Source organism: Anas platyrhynchos, chromosome 22 (genome assembly GCF_047663525.1).
Source record: "Anas platyrhynchos isolate ZD024472 breed Pekin duck chromosome 22, IASCAAS_PekinDuck_T2T, whole genome shotgun sequence".
NCBI lineage: Eukaryota > Metazoa > Chordata > Aves > Anseriformes > Anatidae > Anas > Anas platyrhynchos.
In genome coordinates, this window is record NC_092608.1 from 1,653,195 (window position 1) to 1,672,877 (window position 19,683).

Genomic DNA, 19,683 nt, shown 5'->3' on the forward strand with positions numbered 1-19,683 from the left:
GATGGTCTGTGGCGATTTATATTTTAATGCCTAGGACACACACAAATGTACCATATGTAAAAACAGGGGGCTAGGTGTATGTCGGCCTTCTGCTGAGAGCAGTCCTGGCTTTCTGGCCTGCCTCTCCCTCGCTAACAAGGTCCTGTCTGAAACGATGGCTCTGGTGTTTCATCCTGGGCTGTGCTCCTCTGGTGTGCATGTTGCAGGGACGCGTTCCTCCTAGCTGGAGATTACCCAACGCTTACCTCCACGTCACACAGAAAAGTCATAGAAACAAAATAGTGAAGTAGTAAAAAAAATGAAATTAAAAAAAAAAAAAGGCAATGAGCAAAGTAATTACAAAATTAGAACTGAGGAGCCCATGGAGGGCTGAGCAGGCATCTCAGGAGGCACCACGAGAAGGCTGCGAAGGCGGCGTGGGGGCGTCCTCAGCTTGCGGGGGGGACAAATCCCCGCGACCATCGCATGCACACACCTACGGACAGATGCAGACGTTACACGGGGGATGCAGAAAATAACCGGCATATGTAGCGATGCGCCATAAATTCAGTGGGATTATTGATGTGGCGGCCAACAGCCCGTAAAAGAACTGCGCACGCTTCTCCCACATCGGGCGCTCCCTTTCTGCTGCGCCTTGCTTGAGGATTTCTGGTATCACTGCTGCCTGTGCCTGCAGGACAGAGCACTGCAGATGCCTTAAATACCGATGCTCGGTGTGGTTGCTGCTGGGCAGGGGCTCTCCAACCACCCTGGTGCTGCCCCAGCTCTGTGGCTCCCACGCACAGCCCTCAGCCCGTGCCTTTGCAGTCAGCTTTCCGCAGGACCTCACTGTGCAGGGAAAATGCCTTAAAAACCAAGTCAGCTCTTGCCTGCGGAGTCCACATGAACCGAGCGCTGGCAGGTTGTTCCCTAGCTGTGCAAATCCAGGCAAAACCTCAGCACTTCCCAGAATTACTCCTAGGCGTAGTGCTGGCGTGGGTCAGGCTCACAGCAAGCTGCACCTGAGCAGGAGGAGATGCAGGCTCTCCCAAACTGCCATCCCCAAATTTTAACGGGGAAGTCTGATCTTGTGCAAGGAGCAGAGGTTCCTTTCTGACAGCCGAATTAATATTCATTATTCATTAGGGAAGAAAATGCTGAGGTGTTTATCGTTGCTTCATTAGATTTAGCCAAATACAGGCTAAACGTAATTGCTTGCACAAACTCCTGTGGCAAGGCTTACAATTCATAGTCAAAAAGGAAAATCTGGGGACCCTGCATGGGCATGTGTGCAGGCAGCTGAAACCAAGCAGACACAGGATTTAAGAAGTATTTCTCCAGTCTTTGTCATCTCCTGTTCTGTTTGTTTATAACCAGAGGGAAAACATAAACTAACCACTAGCAGCAGACACACCAAGCTGCTCTCTTTTTTGTCTAGCCATTTTGCAGTTCCAGAAAGAGAAGTGCTGGCTCAGAAAGCAGCTCAAAATTCATCGAGAGGCGCATCCAAAGCTTGGCGAAACTATTGATAACTGCATTTTTCCTGTCTTTCCTCAGCATTTCCATGAGTGCGGCATCATCTGCCTGGAGTTCAGGCTTTCGCATCTCTCCCAATAAAGGTGGGGGAAATAAAGCAGGGGAAGAAGAATTCCTCATTTTCTCTATTTAATGACTATTGTGTTTTGTTCTGGTTTATTACAACTGTGCCCATGGTGGAACCAGAGGGGGCTGAGCTTCACACGAGCCCACACAGGGATGGAGCAGAGAGGGGCCAGCAGCATCCGCCGGTGCCCACGCTCAGTTTTAGGGATGGAGAACTGAAACCCAGACTCTCTTCTGGCTCCCAATTCTCACTTCCCACACTTAATTAAACTAATCAAGGCTTCCCCCTCCCCCTCAGCTTCCCTGCCAATAAAGGCAGCAGCACAGGGCAGGGTGGTGGATGAACCACCATGCGCAGCCCTGGGAAGCTGTGTCTGACCCCAGCCCTGTGCCCTCGGATGCTCTGCGGATGGCAGGTCAGCTCTCCTCCTCCCTGGGTCCTGACCAGAACGAAATACCTCCGAAAGGCACCTGAAGGGAAAGCAAAGGCTGTTCTCTGCCTTTCAGATCCACTTGCTAATTACAAAGTGCATTCGTTTTAGCACCCTGCTATCCCGTAATTGATGTTGGATACCTCTCACAATGAGCCTGATTTAAATGTATACATGTTTCTCCTTCTCCTGAAACCCTGCTGGCTGTGAGACACCTAATTAACAGCAGAGCTTTCAAAGTCTCCCTAACAAATGCATCTCTGTGTTTCTTAGCACAAGGACTCTCATTAGCGAAGCTGTGCTTTGTGATTATTTATACCCCTTCTATAATTAAAAATTCTGAAAGCTAATTACAATTATCCATCAGTTTTTCAACATGCCAGGACTGGAGATCTTAACCTTTTTATACCGTTGGTTTTTTTTGTGTTTTTTTTTTTTACGAGCATCCCCTCGCCCTTGAGGCAGGGGCGTGCGCCTGCCCCCTCCCAGCCCGCAGCCTCCTCTTCAGCCGCTTCTCTCCTTCCCTTCACACTTCACAGCCGGCTGTTTATTTGTTTTCATTATGTGCTTTACTTCGTTGTTGCCAGCAGTGGTGTTTGCTTGGGTAGCTGAAAGCGGAGGAAAAGGGAAAAGGGCGGCGATGCTGTGGGGGCTCTCGGGGTGCTGCCCCAAGCGGGGCCACGGCGTGCGGCTCCCCCAGAATATTGGCTGGCCCACGTGGTGCTTTCTTTTTTAGGTTGAGGCCAATTTTTCCTATTGCCATGGCAACCCAGAAGTTAAGCTTTCCTGGCTCCTGGGCACCCAGGCTGTCTGCCCTGACCCGGCATCAGCGGGTGCCTTGGCTGCGGCGTGGGGCTGGGCACCCGTGGGTGCGCTCATGATGCTCAGGTGCCTCGGTTTTGTACCTATATGGGTTGTGCTTCCTTTCCCCCATTTGGGTGGGAGCATTTTCTCCGCTTCCCATGTCCTGCACCAGCACCCAGGCACCTCATGGGGCGTGGGGCTGCAGAGCTGCACGCGGTCCCTGCGCGGGCTCAGTCTGGGAAGTCGTAATCTTAATATGAACATCTTTAAATATCCCTACTAATGGGCTCATTCTTTAATTTCCTGAAGCAATGACAGTTTCAACAGACCCTATATCAAAGCTAAGATGGGATCTGTCACTGAGTGGCTGAATTATATTTCATCCTTTATTTTTATCAGCTCCACTGACTTATTTATTACATTTAGAGTCTCGGCTGGCTTTTGTCTGGCCTGTACTTTGCTGCTGCTCATAGAGAAAAAGCAATAGTTTATAAAGCCATTTTCACAGTGTCCCCATAATTTTAGGCCATGTCTGAGGCTTCATTTTGAATGAAACTCTGCAGATAAACTGTTATTCATGGTGATGCCTGTGAAGTCCTTGGCAGCCCCCAGAGAACACTGCCTGCTTATAAAGGGCTTTCCCTCAGATTTATTTTTGTAGAACAAAGGGCAATTTTCCCATCTTCCCAGCAGCAGCAGCCCACGTGGCAGATGCCACTCAGGGTGTTATCTTGCAGTGCTTTTTTTTTTTATTTTCTTATTGAAAATATAATAAAATTCCAGGCCACATGTGCTTTGAGAACAAGCCCTGGGAATCGCCTCCAGCGCACGAGCTGGGTATGGCTGCTTGTAAGTGGCTGTTCTGTGGGCTGGAGCTGGCCCCATTTCCAGTTGGGATGCTGGGGGTGCTGGGGTGTGCAGGGCCATGGGAAAGCCCCCACAGGCCCAGGCTGTGAGCATCCAGCCCATCACAATCACAAGTATTACCAAGCCAGCAGAACATTTGGTCATGCCATTCTGGACGCATTCCCTTTTCTACCCTGCTGGCTCGGTGCTGCTCTCGCCCTGGGGATGCTGGGCTGGGTGGCTGCACTGGCTGGGCATAAAGATGATGCCTGCAAATGTTGGTGACCTCCAGCCAGCCACGGTTCAGGGGCAGGGAATTCTCCAAGCAGAAGAGGAGAGCAATGAGCCGCCCTCTGGGCACTGGGGAGTGGAGTCGAAGCACGCGAGCAGCTCCGAGAGCATCTCCTGAGACCCAGCAAGTGCCACAGTTAATATATTTAATATATTTTGTGCAGACTGCCAGTCATTAGAAATGTGCTTGTTCTGTCATTGCTCTGAGGCAGTCACGGTGAAGCATTTGTCCTCCGAGTGCATGGGGAAAAATTAGAGTGCCCTGAGCTGAATTGGTCAGCCAAAAATAATGTACGGCTTTATCCTTGGAAGGAAATTGGACATTGATTGGAGGACAGAAGTTCGGCACAATAGTTAAAGCAGTGTGACATTTCCATACATTAGGGGAGCGTGTGCAGTAGGCGTAATTCAGTGTGTAAATCATCGCTCTCCGGTGGCACGCCTTTGTGCGCCTGCAGGAGCACTCCTGCCAAAAGCCCTCCCCTGGCTCCCGTCCTCTGTGCGCTGCCCAGAGCAGGGCTCCCCACCCCGGGGTGCACCCGGGGGCAGCACAGGGCTGGCTCCCCTGGACATGGCAATGGGTGCCCCATCGGAGCGGGTGGGCTGTGGAAAATGGCTGTGAGCAGAGCCATGAGCAAGTGGAGCTGATGGGGCTTGGCAGGGTCACTGAGTGAAGGTGTGAGCACCGGATCGCCGTGCTGCCAGCGAGAGGGGAAAGGTCTGGGGAAGCAGGAACCCAAAATGCTGAAAACCTACCAGGTGTGGCACCGCTCCCTGCCACGGGCACCGTGCTGCGAGGCCAGCTCTGGGGGTCACGGCACGGGTCGGTGATTTAGTGCTGAGGAGACACCTTGAGTGGGGAAATTATGGGAAAGCCGCTGCAGTCATTACGCACGCTGATTTATCAGCCTTTGAGGGGAGGCAGCGGATCAAAGTACCTCGGTGAAACGCGGGCGGCTGTAAACCTGAACCCAGACCGACCCGGGGATGCTGCTCCTGCCCTCCACTGCTGCTCTACAGCTCAGGTATTGCACATCTCAACGAGGCACATACAGAGAACTGCTGCAGTTTATAGACAAACATTTTTGCATCAATAGCATATTTTAATATAATAATCTCCTTTGAAAATCTCCTTAGCTCCATTGTTTATATGCCTTCGGTTCCTGTGCCATATGGAATGCATATTACAAGGAAAAAAGCAACTTCTGGCTTAGGTAATTACGAGATTGCTTCTATTGCTGCTGACACAGTGGTGGCAGTGTGTGGGCTTGATCTCTTCCCTGGCTGCTCCTGAAGGCAGTCTGAGCACAGACCCAGGCAGAGCCCTTGCTGCAGGCTCCTGCAGCCCACGCGGGCTCCCAGCACCAGGAGCAGGGACGCTTCCTCTCCTGGGGGGGCAGGAGGGCGACCTGTTGCCACTCCTGAATAAAAGGCCTATAGACAAACTCCAGCCACAGATATCCCCGGGAACTTGTCCAGGATGACAATGCCTATCGCCCTGCCCAGGCTGGCCATGTTAATGGCATTAGTTCCGCATGCGTCAAGCCGAAGAAGTGCAAGTTTAGATTGTGCTGGCACTTGCAAGAGGAAATTCGCAGTCAGTGGTGTTTGTGTTACCGCACAGCAGTAAAACCACTTCGTGCCTCTGGGATATGTTCCTGTAACAGGGGTGCACGTGAGCTGATGCACGTCGGGGCGAGATTATCCCTCTGCTCCTTCCCAAGGCCCCGTGGCGCAGGGAGAGGCTGCCAGCCCCTTTGGTCAGAGGCACGTCCCCCTCACAGCACATCCAAACCCTGAGCGTTTTTTCTCAGCTCTATGAATATTTAAACGAACTTGCAGGATCTCAAGGACCTCCCTATCTACCCTTCCTAGGGATGGTAATGATCTCTGAATATGAAATTAGGAATAATTACGATCCATTCATCCCATTTAATAGTGAGTCAAAGAACTCCAGTGCTTGCTGGCAGAAGTTCTCTGGAAGTTTTCTGGCCTGCTGGATGTGAAGCAATTTGAAAGCCAGCTGAATTAGCAGCTTTTCTCCGTGCTAGCTCTTGCTCAAGGCCGCCGGGGTCCGCAGTGTCTGTACGTGCCCTGCTGAGGCCCTGGGCTCCCCCTGCCCCTGCCTTGGCTTCGAGCAGGGCTGACACTGCCACTGCACCAGGAGTGATGCACGGGGCTGTCAGAGGAGCCTGGACGTTTGCTCCTGTCCCCAGCCATCATCACGGGGTGCAGGCATCCAGGTGGGCAAGCAGGGGGCAGCAGCTTGGGGGGGCCGTGCTGGGCTGGCAGTGCAGCCCCTTGGCTCAGCGCTGCCGGTGGGCAAGCTCCCCGTTCCCTCCCCTGCACTGCTCTTGGTCCGCAGGTAGCAGTGTTGAGAGCCTCCTTGTTTTCATTTAATTGATTTCACTCCGCTTTTAATTAGCAAAAGTGGGATCAAACTCCAGCTCCCCGGTAATGAGGGCATTGTCTCTAGCTTGTTTACATTTTCCGTTTAAAGCGCATTGGTTTTTTATCTCATTTCGCTTTTCCCCTTCAAACAGCTCACTCGTAATTACCTGTTCTCGTATGAATAGGTTGCTTTCATTCTATCACCTGTGTTTGTAAAAGGCTGCTGATGGAGTGAGTGCCGGAGAGACTCGTCCCCGAGTGATGGGAGCTGCTTCTGCGCTCGCCTTCGGTGGGCTCCTCGTGGCTGTGCCGGGAGCCCCCAGCCCTCAGCCTGCATCTCCCAACCCTCCTGGTGCCACGGGAGGGTTCCCAGCCCCCCTGCAGCCCCTTGCCTCTCCTGGATGAGTTGTGTGGTCGGTTTGATGGGGCCGTTACTGGGTTCACTCACTCACAGGCATCAAGTGGCTGAGAACAGCAGCTGTAAAACAGCCCGGAAAGGCCGAGGGGTTTTATCTCATAGCTAACTTCCAGACTCCGGCAGTAACTTTAGGAATTCCCAGGCACGTCCGAGGACAGCAAGGCAAGTGCTCCGTTCCCAAAGCTAATATAGATACAAGCAACAAAAGGAAAAAGGAGCTTATGACTAAACATTACCATAGCCTGAAGATCACAGCAGTATTTTAAGCTACTGCTTGCTATCTTTGGACTGTGACTCTCTGATGAGTAACAAAATATTTGCTTTTTTTTTTTTTTCCCCCTTTATGGATCTGTCATTCTACTGGCAGAATCTTGTCCTATTGACCCAAAGAACCTCAATTTCAAAGCTATTAAAACCTAATTTTCTGTACCGGGCTCCTGAGACAGGCACTAACTTTCATAGAATAATTCATTTCTTCCCCTGGAAGAAAAAAAAAAGAGAGAGAAAAGAAAGCAGCGGTGAAGTGCCCGTACAAAGAGAAGCTCAGGACAGAGCCACGCCGCCTGGAAGAGGCTGCCGGTGTGTTTGCTGCTGATATTCCCCCGCAGTGTCCTTCCAGAAGAGGAACACAAGCCCGGCAGTGGCACAGGGCACAGGCTGTTTGCAGAAGACGACTGCCACCGACTGATAACGTGACGCCAACATGCTGCTGTGCCCGGCTCTGCGGGCAGGGCTGGGCACCAAGGGGTGGCTGCTGGCCCCCCAGCAGGGTACCTGCATCCCACAGGGGCATTTCTCTTGCTTTGGACCCGTAGCACCTGCAGAGCAGGACGGGTATCTCAGGCTCATCCTGCACCCGCTGCTGTCCCGGGAGGTTTGGCACATCTCCGTCTCCTCTCTGTCCTAGGTTTGTGCTGGTTTGTGACCAGCCCCGAAGCCTTAGATGGCCAACATCCTATGCTAAAGCAGTGGCCACTTGGCTGGTGGCATTTCTACAGTACTCGTGGTTTCTGATGATTCGGGAGGGATCACGAGGAGTTTGTGGCTGCCAGCCCGGCTGGTCCCACCGTACTGCCGGTTCCCTTTCCAAAACTTAATGAAAGGGAAAAGCTTCAAAGAATAAGACTTAAACTGAATTTCAGCATCTGGAGGAAGGTTTAGGGACAAGAACAAAGCAGCATTTCTAGCGGGATGCATTTTACCAATTCGTCTCAACAGAGCTGATTTTGAAGGCTAACACCAGCCTTGCTGCCAGGGCTGTGCTTACGAATTTCATTACGGATCAAAGCGTGCGAGGAGGAAGGGGAAGGTCACGGCAAATGAAAACATGCAGCTTTCTGGGGCCGGCATCTCGTTGTGATATCTTGGGTGACTGATAATTGAGAAAAGATCACAAGGCTGCCATTTGTAAGAGAGATGAGGGCAGCATTTGGCTGGACAATGAGGGGCGCACGGGGGTTGCAGGGGGGCTGCGGAGCCCTCGCCGTGCTCGCCCACGTGCCAGCAAGCCCATGGCCAGCCATGCACTGCCGAGGCGCCGTTTAGTATTCTTAGCCGTGGCAACACTTTGTTGGATAAGTGCTGTTTAAACCCTACAGATAGATAGAGTATCTGGAGTGGCATTTTAAAAGAGAAAATTGAGACAAGATTCATTACAGACACCAGTAAATGTCAAACATTTTATCAACTGTGTAAAGTGCCATGTTAAGCTGTCTTTTCCCCCAAAGCTTGATTAAAACCATAAATGCCTTTTTAATATTAATATTATTCTCTGCTATTTGCTGCTTGTTTGGTTACTTATAGAATCATAGAATCAGCCTTGCAGCAGCAAGACGCAGCTCGTGGCTGTGGCGCAGTGCTGGCTCCGCGCTGACGCCTGCCTCTGGGCTGTGCTGGGGGCTGTGGCGAGGGGCCCTGCTGAGGATGGACGCCTGCTAGGTGAGGGAAAAGGAAATGTTTCCTCCCCAGAAATCACGCTGTAATCCTGAGTGGGAAGGGAAGGCTTTTAGGGTCGTCCCGAGGCAGCATCTCAGCCCCCGCTGCTCCCAGCCCACGGCTGCTGCTGCACGCAGCGCTCTTTGATCTCAGCAATGTTTTTACCTCCATTCTCCAAAGGCAGCATCTCAGAAAAGCAGTCTGTGCCCAGGCTTCCCCTGAATTCAAGCCGTGACTCTGCAAATAAGCTGGTGCTTGCAGCACAGCTCGAGTGGCCCTGGCCCAGGCAGGCAAGGGTCTCCAGAGTCACTGCCCTGAGCTGGGGTGCAGCTGCCCCCATCTGCTGCAGGACCCCTCCTAAGACCCCCGACCAACACAGCCCCTGCACCTTGCTGCATTCCAGTCTCAGCCCTGCTCAGAAACCCTCCCGAATGCATTTCTGTCTTGCAAGGAGAGTTTTCTATAACAGGTCTTTCTTGCTAAGCTGTATTTAATTAAAAGCTGGCTTTTTGTTTCATGTACTAATTAGCACTCTTTGCTTGCAGCCTCAGAGTCAATCAATATCTAAATCCACGGTCTAAATCTAGCACAATAATAGCTGTATAAAGTATTTCAAAAGAATCCCAGAGTTGTTGCTGTCGTCATCTTCTGCGTGAACATAACACCAGCAACACAGCTCTGCCGGAGATGTCCCGTGGGGAAGCGAGGAGCTCTCTGGTTTCCCCGAAGACGCTGTAATTTTGCAGAAAATGTGTGCTTTAATGTAGTTTTCAAATAGTTGTGTGCCTTGGAAAGCCATCTGCGGTGTTTTCCAGGCACACCTCGCTGGCAGGGCACTGCCTGCCCACCTCCTAGTGCAGCTGTGGCAGGGGTTGCTGCGCCCCTTCGTCCCCAACCCACCTCTCCCTGCTCTCTGGGACTCCTCGGGGACCAGGGCTCCTGCCTGGCCTTGCAGCATCCCCCCCACCTCTGCAGCCGAGCAAAGCAAGCCAAGCTGCTTTTTTTTTTACTGTTTTTCCTTGAGATGATCAGAACCCGCTTTTCAAACAAATTATTCATTACAAAAATTATTTCTGTTATAGATGCATCTGATCCTCTTAAAGGGTGCTGTTTCTGATAGCATAATGAGCTCATGAAAGATACATAACCTGGAGTGTCTCTGGAATATTTATTTATCCAACAAACCTCGCTCGTAGCATTAAACAGCTGACGAGGGTGCGCCGCACTGTCAGGCGCAGGCTCTGAAGTTTGGGGACAATGTTGACTGTTTGGTGGCCCTGCACGACCTCGCTTGGATTTAGGACGTGGATTGAGGGTGTGAGCTGTGTCTTGGCTGTGTGGCTTTGTGCAGGGATCCCTGCTGCTGCGGGGCATCGCACGCTCTGCTGGCACCCGCAGCGGGAGCTGGCTGGCGGCTGCAGCCTGGCTGCCTGCCCCCGGTCCCGTTCCTAACAGCGCTGCTGCGCTCCACGGCCGCGCTGACACCGGGACTTATGCTGGGCTGTGGCATAGCAACGGGGCTGTAAATTAATTTCCCGGGGACTGATAGGTGGAATAAATGATGGTAAATGAATTAACTCTGCTGGAGGATTAACACAGCCTGGGCGCAGATGGAAGCGCGCTCCCTCGCTGGCGTTTTTGGCTCTCCTGAGCCCTGCTGCAGTCGGGTGGAGGATGGTGCCTGGCTTAGCCACCGGTTCTCTTGTATCGTTACGGCATCGCTGTTGTAAATTGATTTCAGAAATCCATGCTATTGAGCAAACTCATCCTCAAAGATTAGTAGTTTGCTAGAACTGACGTGTTTACCTGGTAGAGCCATTAACCGGTGCTGCCTGTCCGTGTCCTCTCGCACTGATGCCTGTGCCGTGTACCGTAGGCAGGACATTTGGCAGAGCTACTTAAAAAAAAAAGGTTTGGATGTAAACTGGGATGGAAAGGGATGAACGGAGAAGCTGAGTGAGCGTTTGGGGTGCTATAGGGGTTGCTCAGTTGTGATAAAATAGATGTTTAATGATACTGGGGATGGCTGATGTGCTCTCCGTGGGTAGCGCATGGCTCTGTCTCCGTGACTTTGCCATCAGTGCTTGCACATTGTCGGTGAGGCCACCGGTAATTTGCTGTCCTGTAATCACCGTGCTAGCATGGCATGGAGATGGCACGGCTTGCCTGACGTGTGCCTTCCCGCTGGGGTCCCGAGGAAGGCAGGACCCCCGCAGCCTGAGCCCCTCCTGCAGGGCGAGGGCAGGAACCAGCCCCGGGGAGGGCACCGGCCCTGGTGCTGCCCTGCCTATCAGGCCGGAGTGACAGAGACTGAAATCCCCCACACCACCAGCACCGCCAGCGTGGATTAGAGTCAGCTTTTTAATTATCTTAGCAAGGTTTTTATTTATTTATTTTTAAGTATGGGCTGGGAGCTGGAGGTTAACACGAGCACAGAGAGAACTGATGGCTGGCAAGCTCATCATCTGCGCAGTTATACAAATCACGCATGATTCACAGTTATATAAAGCTTCTTATATAGTAAACAATCTTGTTAATAAAAGCACAAGTGCAAGGTCCAATGTAATCCAGTAAGTGTGACTAACTGGATTTATAGGCTCACTCTCAGCGTTCAGTGCAGAAGCAGAAAGATCCCTCAGATCTTACAGGAACTAATTTTTGTGCAGATCCTCTGCATTGATTGTTCCTCTCCAGAGAAGAGAAATGGCATGGAAATAGGTTAGCAGGATTTATTTATTTTTCTTTTTTTTTTTCCTTTTTTTCCTTTGAATAAAGCAATGATTATTGGGTGGCTGTAACCTCCCAGGGTGCTTTCACAGAGGCAAATGCCTTCCTCTGACTGGACTGCTTGGCACCCTCCCTGCAGTCAGAGCTCCCCCAGCTCCCCATCTCCAGGTCTGGGTGGGACGAGTTGGACCCCACGTTACTGAAGCTTTTTTCTCGGTGCCATTTGTCGCTCCTGGGAAGGCAGCAGTGGGCTGGGTGGATTTTGTGCACTGTCTGGAGAGAGGAGTGGGCTTTTGGCAGGTGGGCAGCATTGCTGAGAAGGAGGCTTTGAGAACAGGGAGTATTTATAGAATATTACAGTAACGGCATTTGCAGATAATTTTGGGTATTGAGGGAAAATAGTAGCGTTCGCTTTCCTTGCCATGAAAGGTATTTGTGATGACAACTTTCCCTGTCCCCTCAGGATCAGCCAAGCCAGTTCCCATCACTCACTTGTAAAACCAAAAAAAAAATGATTTTTTGTAATTCTCGGAGACAGCAAGTGCTAGTTTTCTGCTTCCACACAGCACCCACAGAGGTTCCTAACCTCATGCCAAGGCAAGCAGCCTCCTCCAGGCACCCAGCCTCTGCCCCAGCTGTGCTGCACTCCCCCTGGACACAGCTGGAGGAGAAACAACCCCATTAACCTGAGCACCTGCCGGGCCTCTGCCTCCACTCAAGTGGAATAAAATCTTATAATGAGGAGAACGTGCTTTTAATTATATATTTCAACAACAAGAGGTTTGGCTTTGGCATTGGCAAGGAGGAACGTGCTCGTTGGCTTGTTTTGTCCTCCAGTGCTTCCCTGCCCATGTGGGGTGCCCGTGTCAGCAGCGTGGTGCTCGCAGCCCGCGGGCGCACCGGGAGCATCGCTCCTCTCCTTCCCGGTGTCAATCCGAAGGCTGCGAGCTGAGGTGCCATATGTCACCTTCTCCCACTGCCTTTTGAAAGTGCGAAGGGAGAGACATCTGCGAGAGATGGCATTTCCATGCTCGTACCGCAACATATGCTTTTCATGAATAAACCGAGCGCTCCGCGGCAGGCAACAGGTAGCGGGACATATTGCCGGGCCGCCCCGGGGATGCCGAAGGCACGGGCGGAAGCCTCCTGGCAGGCCCTTGTGAAGCCATCAGCTTCCCAGCACAAACTCGGGCCGAGCCCTCTCGGGGCAGGGATCCCACACACAAATCCGGGCGAGACCCTGTTTTGGCTGCTGTCAGTGGGATGCTGGACACCGCAGACCCCTCAGCGTGCCCTAACTCACCGCCACCACCCATCTTTCCAGCTCATTTCCCCGCGATCATTCTGCTGGCTGCTAATGTGCAAACCCCGTGCAGGGTGAGCCGTGGTTGCCTAATTTGCTCTTTCTTCCTTTCCTTTCTTTAAAATTCTGCTGAATGCTTCCAGTGCTGGAGATCCGCAGCATCCCCCCATGGAGGCCGTGCGAGCGCGTTGTGTGAGGGAGGGAGGGACTGCATAAAACTTCCTGCGTTCGGAAGCTTATTTAATTAAAAGCTAGTTTTATGGTGCATGCACTAATTATAACTTTTTAGCCTCGAGGATCAAAATGAACTTGTTGCTTATAATTCTATAATTCAGATCTTCTCCAATTGGTTTGAATGCTCAGAAATTTTCAAAATAATTCATCTATATAAACGCGCTCTGCTGATAGGATTTTTTTTTCTCACTTAAACTTTCTTTGTACTCTTATATGCAAAAGAAACTGCCTGGGGGTATGTTTCTTGAAAAAAAAAAAAAAAGCAGGGATGCTGATTTTTGAAGCTATGATGCCGCTGAACAGTAACAATTATCCATGTTTTTTTAATACAGCAGCCCAAGATTTCCCACGCAAGTGAGCAATGCAAAAGGGGAAATTGCTCCAGGGAAGCACTGAGCCATTTTCTGTGGTGGAAACGGGGATGATTTCCCTAACACCATCGCTGTGAGGTCTTGAAATTTTAACCCGGTGCTTTCCTTAAAAGCACAGGGCGGCTGGAAGGATGGGCCCTGCAGAGGCTTTGTCCAAAGGGGCATTTGGGGGTGTCACAGCCCCTGTGCTGCTGTCCCTGGATAAAGGGTCCTGGGGGTGGGGGAACAGGATCAGGCCAACCCCCAGGACCCTTTATCCATCCTCTGGTCTCACACCTCGATGCCAGTTTTGCTGTGGTTGGGCAGCCACCTCCCAGCCGTGTTGCTCCAAGCAGTCTCTTTGCTTACTGGGGCCATCTTTTACCAGAGTCCTGGGGATACATTATTTAGGGATCTCTTTCTTCCATTTTGCGTACTCACGAGCATCCTTTGGGGCTGTAGGTGGATCACAGCCATTTTTGTGCAAAGATCCTGTTTTCTCTGCTTGCAGTCCCTTTGCCACAAGACAATAATGATTCAAAATGACATCTGCATCCCTCTTGGCGCACATGGTACAAATCGCAGTCATTCTGTGTCATAATGAAGCCAATTAGCGCCCGGCTCCACTGGCGCAGGAGCCCTGGGAAGGCACGCTTGGCAGGGATGCTCACGTTGCACCGAGCACTGGGGAGCGACCCACAGGGCACCAGCCCTGCCAGCCCTGGAGCAGCAGCCCAGGCGTGCCACCTCCCTCCCCCTGGTGCACCCAGGGGAGAAGCAGGGAGGAAGGGAAAGGCGGAGAGGGAGAGGCTCCTGAGCCAAAACACCAAGCATGGGGAGAGAACAGAGCAAGATCTCCACAGCCACAAAGCACAGAGCCAGAGGAACCAGGGAGGTCTCACGAGGTGGTGGCGTGCCGCATGCTCCAGTCGGTGAGGTCTTGGCTGCCGCGGTGCAGAGAAGAGGCTCTCGTAGCCTCGGTGTTACTTCTCTTGGGGCAGACTGGGGGAACTGAAGGGGAAAGAGAAAGACAAGTCTAAGTTCGGAGTGGAAAAGGGCAATGCTGAATTCATTCCGGAGAATGGAGCTGGGTCTCCTGAGCACAGGCAGCAGCTGTTCTTCCTGAACATGGAGCGAAAGATTTGAGCAAACTCTCTGGGGAGTTTTTAATTTTCTATCCGCTGATTTCAGAGCCGTTTTCCTCCAGACGTGCGAGTCAGGGCTCTGGGAGGCTGCGTGCATGCTGATGCGGCGGGAGGCAGCGTGCGGGGAGCTGAGCTTGCACAGCCGCGCCAGTGCAGCCCCGCGTCTTCTCGTGGCACAGGTCGCACCTCTCGGCTCTGTCCAGGGGAAGTTCGACAAGCAGAGTTTGTGAAAATGTTTTCCACCCAAAAGCAGCACAAAGAGGTGGCTTTGGCACAGAGCCCAGCAGCTACTGGCTGTGCAGCCTGGTGCAAACCCACCAGGAGCCCTCCTCCCTTTTCACTCTTTACTTCTTCAAAATTCCTTATTTTGGTGAAGTAGATTGCTTTGGAGGGGAAAAAGGGTATCTCTCTTTTTTAAGGCTGATTTGGAGTAAATTAAACAACTTTTTTCCTTTGGCACGATGATTTGGGGATGCCTAGGTTTGTTTGCCATGCACCCTGAAGCCTTTGGATGAAACCAAAGTGAAAAGTGCAGCAATCAGTCATTCTTATCATCGGAGAGTGAGCGCCCAAAGCAAGGGCACCGAGTTCCGAACTGCTCTCTGCAGCATGACATCCATCAAACGCAGCAGCGTGTGCCAGCAGAGGTGTGCACAAGCCAAGCACACGCAAACGTGCATCGGTGCCGAGGGCAATTGAGTCCCCTTGGTGCTGAGCAGGGCTCTGGGCAGAGCTGGTCCTTGGAGCTGCAGTGACTGCAGCTGGGGCTGGAAGCTGCCGACAGCGTTTGTGCATCTCAGCACACACACACACGTGTTCTGAGTACTGCTCCAGAACTGCCTGGAGGTAAGGAGGGTGTTTGTTTAAAGCCCGTACAGAGATGTTCTCTGATCTGAGCGCTGTGCTGTAATCAGAAATCACATCTGCAGAGCGCTAATTGGGGGACAGGAGGTTGGGCTGGGCAGAAGCCATCGGGAGCCAGGCTGGGAGCTGTGGGTGTGTGGCTGCTGGTGACACTGTGGTGGCCCTGCCACCAGCTGCTGCCACCAGCCTCTGCCCCTGTGCCACAGCTCCGGGAGGCAGCGAGCTCAGTGCTCCCTGCGAGGGGATTTCATGTACTCCTGAATCCTCATTCTGTGCTTCAAAGAGTACCTGCAATTAACTGCTTGCTCCACTTCCACTAGGGAAGATGATATTTTTTTCTTCGGTTCATTATAAATAAGCATCCAGGGAAATATTAAGTCAGGAATTAAATTCCAGCTACTTAGGCATTGACACAGGAGTACATCATCTGAGTATCTCAGCCTGAGAAATAAGACGACAAAAGCTTATGTAAATAGAGGAGCTTACACTCGGCGCTGGCTCCTCGCTCTGCCAAAAGCACTCCCCGAGCCCCTGGGTGTGGGGACGCCCACGGCTGCTCCCCGGGGGTGTAGGGACTGGCCCAGCCCATGCACCCCTTGGAATAAACCTCCCTTCCAGATAGAAGTGACCTGATTTGGGGAGGGGTTTCCATACCCAGCGCAGTGCTTTGGCTGCCCACCAGCCCCCTGCCCTGCAGAGCAGAGCGCAGCGGTGCAGCTCATGCTGTGCAGGTCAGCTTTTAAGTGCATCCCGCCTTACTGCTGGAGTCTGAGGAGTTTCAATTCAGAGGGGGGAAACCTACTAAATCTTGTTGAAATGCTTGCGATCTGTTAATAAGTAAATTGCTCATTTAATTATCTTGACTGTGGTTTTGCTGAGCTCATGTCATTGCCAATACAAAGAGAAAAAAAAAAAAAAAAAGAAAAGAAAAAAGAAAAGAAAGAGAAAATAACAAAATTCTCTTGGATTAGCAAAACTTTGATTATGGGCTACTGGCACAACCTTCCTTGGGTTACACCATCAAGGTACATGAAGTAAAGACGGCTGGACCCGACAAAGAATGACTGGTAGCCACGTCTGCACGTTTGGTTAACGTGGTTACGTGTGCTCTGTAATTCCTGCTTTATCCCTCCACGACAAGGCAAACTCGGCTGATGTTGCTATCAAACGTTACGCCGTGCCTAGCGGGCTGCACGCTCGCTCCGCAGCGCTCACCAGCAGATGAGTAACGCTCCCCAGTTAACTCTGTTTTTTTTTTTTCAGGTGGGATTGGAGCTGCTTTGTTTCCTCCGGTTGCCAGAAAAGGGCAAATGAGCAGCGTTTGGCCTGGAGATGCTGTCTGGGCACAGCCCCTCTCCGTGGGCTCAGCGCCCCCCCACACCCCTCCTCGGTTCGGCGTCCCAGCTGCCGTAATCTCTTTAGAGCAGGCTCGGCATGAAGATAACGACGCCTTTGATGGCTGGAACCCGTTATGATCATGCACTGCTTGGTCATGTCAGGGATAAAAATAACTCCTGTATTTTCAAGGTGTGCAAATGTCAGCTTTTGATAAAAGCAAAGTGAATTTGGAAGGGCATGGCCCCAATTCAGCTGACTGCCGTCAGCCTGTGCAGAGCCCGTGTTCAGAACGTGCTAACTGCCGTCAAACAGGCGTGTGTTTAAGCATCTACTTAAATGTTGCACTAATTAGGACCTGTGAGAACTTGTGTGGTAATTACATTTTTCCAGCTACACTGCAGCTACTATTATTTTATAAATAGATGGAGCAAAAGCAAATGTGTCTGTTGCTACTGCACCTTGTGCTTTAGATTAAGAAACACCAGCTGCCTTTAAAAAAAATAAAAATAAATAAAAATAAAAAAACATATTTATTATTCACTCTGAACACACTTTTAAAAATCAGGAATAAATACCAAAGTCAAAATATTTGGTTTCCACAGAAAGGCAAGCCTGCTGGAGGACTTCTTAAGGCATGAAGGCTGAGGAGGTGCGTGCTGCGGAGCCGTGGTGCAAAATGAAGGGAAGAGGCACAAATAGTCGGAGATCAAAAGATCCTCCTTCAGCTCCGATTCGGTTGGCATCGAGCTGTTGTGCTGGACATCGCTTCACCTCCCCGTGCCTGAGACCCTCTGTGGTGACCTGTCACAGCCTTCCCCGCTGCCACCGCGGGCGGTGTGCTCGGCGACGCAGCCGAGCCGCAATGGCTTTGCTTGTGGGATGGGAAAGCACTTGGCAGGATTTATGCAGCCGGTACCCGCTCTGACACGAGGCACGTCCCTGCAAGCATTACTGGAAGGTGCTCAGATCCAAGGCTGGAGTGAGAGCCGACTCTGAGCAGCATATGGGTAAATGATTTAGACACTGAGCAATCACGCGTTGTTAAAGGCCTAGCGGGAGAGCTCCCCTGGTCTCATAACAAGCCCGGTTAGCGTGTTTATGGCTGTGGTTCGTATGGTAAATATAGTGGTAAATATAGGCATTTTGTCTGAACACATTTAAGCATTTTCTCCCATCAGGCTGTGGCCGTTTTCAGTTTAAATGGTGATAACACTTTTTGGAGAATGAGTTATGGATATCGGGGAGAGCTCTGTAAAACGAGACCCCTGCCTCGCATCAGCACCGTGGCAGCGGGATGAGCACCGTCAGACACCGATGGCACGGGCACATCCCAGCAGCCACCCTCACCCCGCCGCCGAGCCGAATAATCCTCTTTTCCCCAGCCAGAACAAGCACTTCATAAATATTCATCTGCTCAAATGAAAGCATTAGCCCTTGTTTCCTCGAGTGGAACTAACTGAAAATTGATGATAGTTTTCTGAAAATGCAAGATTATGTACACAGAAGCAATTATATGTAAACTTATTAATTATTTAACAGCTCGTTAATGAGCAAGGTTCGTTCGCGTCGCTCGGGTTGGCCCCACGTTTGGTGCCGCAGGCGACCGTGGCTCCACGGGATGGATGGGCAGGGGAAGCCACAGAGCTGGGACGTGTTTCAGCTGCTGGTGTCTGAAAAGCCAACCTCTGAACCCAGCTCACAGGGTGCAGGCACTGCTCGAGCTCACGGGGAAGCTCACGGGGAAGCGCAGGAGCTCAGAGCCTGGCCTCCCGTGCCAAGAGCGCCTGCTCGCAGCCTTGAAGCATTAGCTACATTATATGCCTTTGAAATCCTCATTAAACATGCATAAATGGAAATAATTTGATTTTCTAACACAAGCCAACCATTCGCATTCACACAGGCTGCAGGCCCCTCGTGCAGCGGCCGTGCCCAGCCCCTCGCACCCTGCCGCAGAGCGGGCTGGGGACCCCAAAGTACCTTCATCACGGCAGGGCTGGCAGTCTGCAGCACACGGTGAATATTCTTCAGTTTTATTAAACTTCCCAAACATCCCAAGCTCTATTATGTGCCATCAGTGCCTAACTTCTTTATTTGGCTGGATGTCGGGGGCCAGAGTCGGGTCAGGTCCTATTGTATCCTAAGCACGGCGCAGTCATTTGGTGGGTGACAGGAATGATGAAATTTTATTCAATAACTGATGTAGCGCCACATTCAGAAATATTTTTTACATCATTGTGACATGTGCCAGAACTCAGATATGCGCTTGTAAATTAGTGCACAGCACTCGGCAGTTTCTGGCTAATGAATTCCAGCAAGCAATTTTCTTTGAGATTTGTGGAATATTTTTGCATTACGGATAATAAAAGTAAAAACTAATAAACACTTGCCCATGTAAATGAAGGGAAGTACATTACTTACGCTAAGTAGATTACGTGCATTAATTACAAGTAAATTACTTCCATGAGTGCTAGTGGACATGGAAAGCAAAATATTTGGTGTAATTGCATATGTGTGCTCCTCCACGTGTTAAGCCCCAAGCCAAGCCTCCACCCATGCAGTGAGGTGTGGGATGATGATGAACGCCAGCTGGTCCAGGAGCTCACCTGTGAACCACAGCTCAGATGGAGAGGAAACTTTTTGATGGCAGAGGGTGAAGCTATAAATGATCCCATTAGTGGGTAAGTTACATCTTAGCACTCTCATGGACTCTTTCTTCCCCTATATTTTGTTTCAGGGTAGAAAACCCTTCCTTTTTTTTTGCGAATCAAAATCTCCAAGTCTGGGGTAAGAGCTGTTCCATCCTGATTCCCTCTTAAAATGATATTAGAGGAGAAAGAGGAATGTTTCACGGAGTGAGTGATAGCAGGGAGTGGTAACAATAGCAACAGCAAGAGCAAGGAAAGAAGAAAGGGAAATGATAAAAGCTTCAGCAGGGCTAGAATAGGGCCCACGATGCAGCAGGCAGCGCTTGGTGTGGTAGCAGCAGCTTTGGTCGCTGCCTGGCACGGGTGCAGCAAGGCAGGAT

General features: G+C 51.2%; 1 long non-coding RNA gene across 1 annotated transcript in view; it reads left to right on the forward strand.

Moving 5' to 3' along the window:
• LOC139999285 (uncharacterized) overlaps window positions 1-19,065 on the forward strand; it is a 43,022-nt gene extending 23,957 nt beyond the window's left edge. Inside the window, exons 2-3 of the long non-coding RNA XR_011804661.1 lie at window positions 16,584-16,847; window positions 17,261-19,065. This is a non-coding gene — a long non-coding RNA (uncharacterized lncRNA). The remainder of the gene's footprint in view (window positions 1-16,583; window positions 16,848-17,260) is intronic.
• Window positions 19,066-19,683: the final 618 nt, after the last annotated feature.